Raw genomic sequence first — 6,625 nt, 5'->3', positions numbered from 1 at the left:
TTTTTGCCCATTTGTCGTTTATGTTGGAGTCAATGTGCATTTTAAAAGTTAAATGATTAACCCAATGCTAGCTTAGCTTTAATGTGTTAAATATATATGGTAATTGTATCCGTGTTGTTTTTGTCAACAACGACGAAAACGAAAATATTTCGTCGACAAACAATTTTTTCATGACGATGACGTGACTAGTTAAAAACGTGGTTTGGGAAACTACAACATACTGTAACGAGACGAATGCCAGTTTTCGTCTGACAAGACGACAACGAGACGAAAATGCGACATAGTTTCTGTCATATGTTCACATAACGTGACATTTTCATATTGTACGTGGAGTTCATCAGCTTGCATCGTGGTAGTGTTTAGGTCATGTCACTCATTTGAGATGTGCTGCGCCTCTCCCTCTTCACCGGATTTCAGGATGTGTCTCAAGCTAGGCTACGCTCCATCTTGCTTGTTTGGAAACATGGTAAGATTTGTTTTCTCATCTTGGCAAGAGAGAATATGCAATGTTGCTTTAGCCTTTAAAGGTCTGTGCTAAGTGATCATCAGATGCTTAGCATAGCATTCGCATTAGCATTAACTTCAGAATGCCGACCGTCCTCTTATATCATTGGCCTATTCCGTGGCTTCGAGGTAGGTTTAATTGAAATTAATGTACTGCTTTTCCTGCTGAGTGTGTATTACCATCACAAAACAGCATTGTACAATTTTATTGTTCATAATATGCATAATTAATTATTCAATCTTATTTTTTTTCTGTCCGTTGTATAACAGAACATATAACAGAGCATAACCATTCAGATGACAAATGTATATCAAGAAAATAAACAAAAGACCGACATTGTTCATCATGTATTTATAATTTATTTAAATATATTACATTTTTGTTCAGTTTCTTATACTTTAGCACACAATCATCCAAATTATAAAATATGTCAAGGTACAGAGGTAAATATAAATGGTAAAGATATCTAAAATGTTACATATCAAGTGACACCCTTACTTTGTTCTCTTGAAATTATCCATCCCTAATATTATTGCTATATATTTTAGGTTTGTTCTGTTTATGATCTTTGTGTAATGCCGGTACATAATACATTGTCAGGCAGAACCTCATATGTAAAGGTAAAGTTCATATTTATTCAAATACCAATACTATTGCTATGTTCACGCCATCTGTTATTTTTTTTACACATTATTAAACAATAAAAATTCTTATGAACACCTTGAGGAAATATATTCTTTTCCACACACCTCTGTCTGTGAAATACCACAAGGACCTGTGTCACATCATGTCGCCTCATTACTGAAAGGCAATGTTTTCAATATAGAAAATCTTATTAGTTACTACAGTGGTGTGAAAAAGTATCTGAACCCTTTGAAATTTCTTTCGTATTTGCATAAAATCACCATCAAATGTGATCTGATCTTTGTCAAAATCACACAGATGTAAAAACAGTGTTTTAATTAAAACCACCCAAACAAAATAAGGGAAATAAGTAAGTGAGATGTCTACCTTTTGAGACTTAAAAAGCAAGTGAAACCAATTTTTACCAAACAATTTAAGTCAGGTGTGTCCCACTGCCCAATCACTGATGAGTGGTTTAAAGCCCACTATAAAACACACACTTGGTCAGAATTGTCTTGATGAGAAGCATTGTCTGATGTGCATCGTGGCTCGGTCAAAAGAGCTGTCTGAAGACCTGCGATCAAGGATTGTTGATTTGTATAAAGCTGGGAAAGGATACAAAACCATCTCTAAAAGTCTGGATGTTAATCAATCGACAGTCAGAGAAGTTGTCTCCAAATGGAAAGAGTTTGGCACTGTTGCTTCTCTCCCAAGGAGTGGCCACCCACCAAATATGACGCCAAGAGTTCAGCGCAGAATACTCAAAGAGGTAAAAAAGAACCCTATGGTGTCTGCTAAAGACTTACCGAAATCACTGGCACAGTCCAATGTCTATCTGCACACATCAACTATATATAAAACTATGGCCAAAAATACTGTTCATGGGATGACTCCACGGAGAAAGCCACTGCTGTCTAAAAAACATTGTTACTCGTTTAATATTCGTGAAAAGGCACTTGGACACTCCACATACGTTTTGGCAAAATATTTTGTGGACTGATGAAACCAAAGTTAAATTGTTTAGGAGTAACACACAACGTCATGAGTGAAGGAAAGATGGAACAGCTCACCAACATCAACACCTCATCCCCGCTGTGAAGCATGGTGGAAGGAGCATCATGATTTGGGGCTGTTTTGCTGCCTCAGGGCCTGGATAACATGCAATCATTAATGGAAGAATAAATTCAAAAGGTTTTCAGGATATTTTGCAGGAAAACCCGAGTCCGTCCGTCAGACAGTTGAAGCTAAAAAGAGGATGGGTGCTGCAACAAGACAATGATCCAAAACACAGACTTAAATCAACTTCAGAATTTTGTTCTTCTGAAACCATACACGTTCTGGAGTGGCCAAGTCAAAGTCCAGACTTGAACCCCATTGAGAGGATGTGCCGTGACCTAAAGACAGCAATTCATATCAGACATCCCAGGAATCTGACTGAACTACAGCAGTTTTGTAGAGAAGAATGGGCCAAGATTCGTCCTGATCAATGTGCTAGACTGATCTGCAGCCACAGGAACCGTCTGGTTGAAGTTATTGCTGCCAAAGGGGGGCCACAAAATATTAAGTTAGATGGTTCATGTACTTATTTTCCCTCTTCTGTCATTGTTTGCATACTATCCACATTAAAATATGCAAACATAAATGTTTGGGTGGTTTTAGTTAAAGCAAACACTGTTTTTTTTTCATCTGTGTGATTTTGACAAAGATCAGATCACATTTGATGGTGATTTTATGCAGAAATGTGAGAAATTCCAAAAGGTTCAGATACTTTTTCATACCACTGTGTATTTGAGTAGGTCTTTTTTGTTACAGATAAATTGCTAGAGCAGTTCAGTGCAAAAGTAACTAGTCAGTCACAAATGCAAATGCATGCAGATACATTTACACCCATTAAACTGCTTTGTCAATTCATCCTTTAATTTACTGTATCAGTCATGGCTGCAAAACCTTTGGGAAAGAGTTTAAGTAGATGATGTGACTAGTCGTTTGTGATGACGTTAAGCAGTGTATTATCCACTGTACTTTCTACCCTTTGCTGGCAGACCGCATTATCACTGCATTCATGTGTGCTTAAAAGAGGCTTGACGTCAAGCCTGTGCGTCATATTGCTTTTCCCTCATATTGATCCAACTTTCAAGTTTATCCTGGAGCAGATTCACATGATTGAAAGTGAGGTGATATATTATCTCACTTTGTTGATCATCCAAACTAATGGCTTTTAATGTCCTTGCGTAAGTATCCGAAGGCCTCAGGCAGCCTCATTTTCAGCCACATACACAAAGCAATTTTTGGCTGCCTTTTACAGGAAACGTTTTTAGGAGCATACACAAAAGTGACAGTAGCATGGCTTTGGGAGTCTCTTTAGTTACTGCAGTAACACTACTCATGCATTGCCCCTGCCCCAGCATGCGTATAGGCAGAAGAGGGCAATCCTACTTAATAGGTAGCATAAATAAACATGCAAGTAACATTTTTTTCTGCTCTTGGACAATAACTTTTAAGATATCCCCAAATGTATTGGTTAACGATCATCAGTTTGTAGGCAGCTTCAGTGACAAATTGATAGACATGATTTGTCAAAATATCATTGTAAAAATTCCAGTTGTAATATGTTTTGACATGCCAGTGGCAAATATGGATTTTTTTTTTTTTAATTGAAATAGATCGACATCATATCATATTCTGGTTCTGTATGACTTGACAGACCAATTTTTCTTAAAGGGTACCTCGGATTTAAAGACTTGTAGGCCCTAATAAGCCACAATTGTTCTCTTTTACTAAAATATGTTATTAGAAACACATAAAATAAACCCCTTGTACGCAATCCTTCTGTTATTGTTGTCTGCTATTTGGGGTCCTACGTTGGTTCTGCATTTGCGGACCGTAACAAATTTTGGGGTTTTCATCTGAGGACTTGAGTTACTAATTGCAGCGAATAGATCGATAAACAAAGCACATACTATCGATGTATTAAAATATATATATGGTTCTTGTGGTGTTATTGTTACTAAACAGTATGCTCTTGAACGCTTCCGGATATAGTGCGAACTCCGCAGCTCTCATTGTTGCTCAACAAACACTACCGGTGTTCTGAAATTCCTTTCTGCGTGGCAAGACGTCCAACACATGCGCACATCGGTTAAAAGCGGTGAGTACTTACTATTTGTGTTTTTATTGAGTCTTCTAATACCTTTTGCATGCGTTTCCCTCTCATACTTTTAAGCATTGTGTTTTCTTGTTGTAGCTTTAAAGCAGATTGCTGATCTCTTGACCACATTAGTGTATTTAAACAACCCTTATTTGATATTGCTATGTTTAAATATTTTCTTAAGGCATCTTTAGTACATTCTGCCTGTATGCATCAAAGCAAAACAAGCTGAAAGCGCACGGTAGTACTTTCGGTGTCAAATTTGCCTCTTGTAGAATGTTTCGCCGGTGTTGCACATTTTGGCAGAACACCGGTTTTGTCCTACTTTTGTATTGTCTCATCCCGTCTTTCCTGTTCATTTTGCTTTTGCTGTTTGTTTTGTCAAATATTGATAGTGCTGTCATGCTCATTAATTTTGCTCTCGGGTTCAAATTGAAAGGGTTGAACAGATGACATGTTTATGTTGCTAGAGTCATACTCTTGAAGCCCTTCAGCGTAGCCCAGTGACATCACCGCCCTGTGACGTCAACAACAATGGCGACCTACTAGTTAAACTAATTTTACACATTGTATAAAAATGTGTCTTTAACGAATACTAATGTTTGTTTCTTAAGAACTACAAGCAGGCCCGGAGTGACTAATCGGGAGCTTCTGGACGATTCCAGAAGGGCCGGCCGGCCAGATGGGCCGGTCCGGGTTTTATTTAAAAAAAAAAAAAAAAATTACACTGTTATCATTTTTTGTTTGCTATTTATTTGTGACAGTGTCACTGAGTATAACTTACATTCTGTTACCGCTGTCCCTGTGGGCCGTCTTAAAAAAAAAAAAAAAAAAACAGTATTTTTTTTCCAGACTCATCCTCACGTGTGCAGACGAAAAATACAGCATGCAGCTCCGCCCCCTAATTGTAGTCTGTATTGAGCCAAATTAGCTGCTATCTCGGTGCTCGGATGGATAAAAAGAGCAAGGGTGGCGCTGAAAATTAAGAATTAAAAAGAGAAAAGCACTCGTGAAAGAATCGGCAAAATGCGCGAAAATAGCTAATTTTTTTCATGCAACGACCTTGCGGCCTCAAACTACAGAGGATTACAACGAAAGTGGTAAGGCCGGATGGCGAATAAAATGCAACTTGCACGGTGCAAGTTGCACCGTGTGATACGACAATATGTAATTGTGGAAACTTTGGCTTCTTGTAGCACCTCACAAGGGATATGTAGCAGCAAGCATTAGCCATAATGAACACACCACAGGTGCAGAGCTGGAAGGTAGGATTGCCATGTCGTTCAGCGAGTGAACATTAGAATGAATATATTCAATTACGTGGCGTTTTTAAAGTGGAAATGGAAAATGGATAATAGTATCATTAGAACTTGTTACAATGTGCAATACGTATTCTTTATTTTTCATATTGTTATGTTGCTATGTTTGTTTTATCTGTAAGCACTCATTTTGTTAATATTTGATGTTGCAGAAAAGGTCTTATTTATTCATTTATTTTAGGGCTGTCAAAATTAACGCGTTAACGGGCGGTAATTAATTTTTTTAATGAATCACGTTAAAATATTTGACGCAATTAACGCACATGCCCTGCTCAGACAGATTTAAATGACAGTACAATGACATGCCCACTTGTTAATTGTGTTTTATGGAGTTTTGCCGCCCTCTGCTGGCGCTTGGGTGTGACTGATTTTATAGGCTTCAGCACCCATGAGCATTGTGTAAGTAATTATTGACATCAACAATGGCGGGCTACTAGTTTATTTTTTGATTGAAAATTTTACAAATTTTATTAGAGAGAGATAGAATTCAGCAAATGTCAAAATAAGATTTATGACCCTAAGCCCCGCCCCCTTTGAATGATTTATTGCCCTTAAGCCCCGCCCCTTTATGCACCTGTCAAAGGATAATGATCTTTAAGCCCCGCCCCTGTTATTGTTATGGAGGTATTTAGCCCCGAGGTTAGTTCCGGAGGAAGTGTTACGGAATGTGTGGAATGTTTGGAAGTGTTTGAAGTGAAAATATTCCTTTGAAGTTTCGTAAGAAGACAATGGTTAGTATTGTTATGGTGTTTGGGGGGTGTTTGCAGCCTAGGGCAGTTCCGGAGGAAGTGTGGTGGGGTTACGGGTGGGGTATCCGGAATGTGTGGAATGTTTGGAAGTGTTTGAAGTGAAAATATTCCTTTGAAGTTTCGTAAGAAGACAATGGTTAGTATTGTTATGGTGTTTGGGGGGTGTTTGCAGCCTAGGGCAGTTCCGGAGGAAGTGTGGTGGGGTTACGGGTGGGGTATCCGGAATGTTAGGAATGTTTGGAAGTGTTTGAAGTGAAAATGTAGCTTTGAAGTTTTGGAG

This window comes from Corythoichthys intestinalis, chromosome 10 (genome assembly GCF_030265065.1).
Source record: "Corythoichthys intestinalis isolate RoL2023-P3 chromosome 10, ASM3026506v1, whole genome shotgun sequence".
NCBI lineage: Eukaryota > Metazoa > Chordata > Actinopteri > Syngnathiformes > Syngnathidae > Corythoichthys > Corythoichthys intestinalis.
This window is presented reverse-complemented; position numbering follows the sequence as displayed.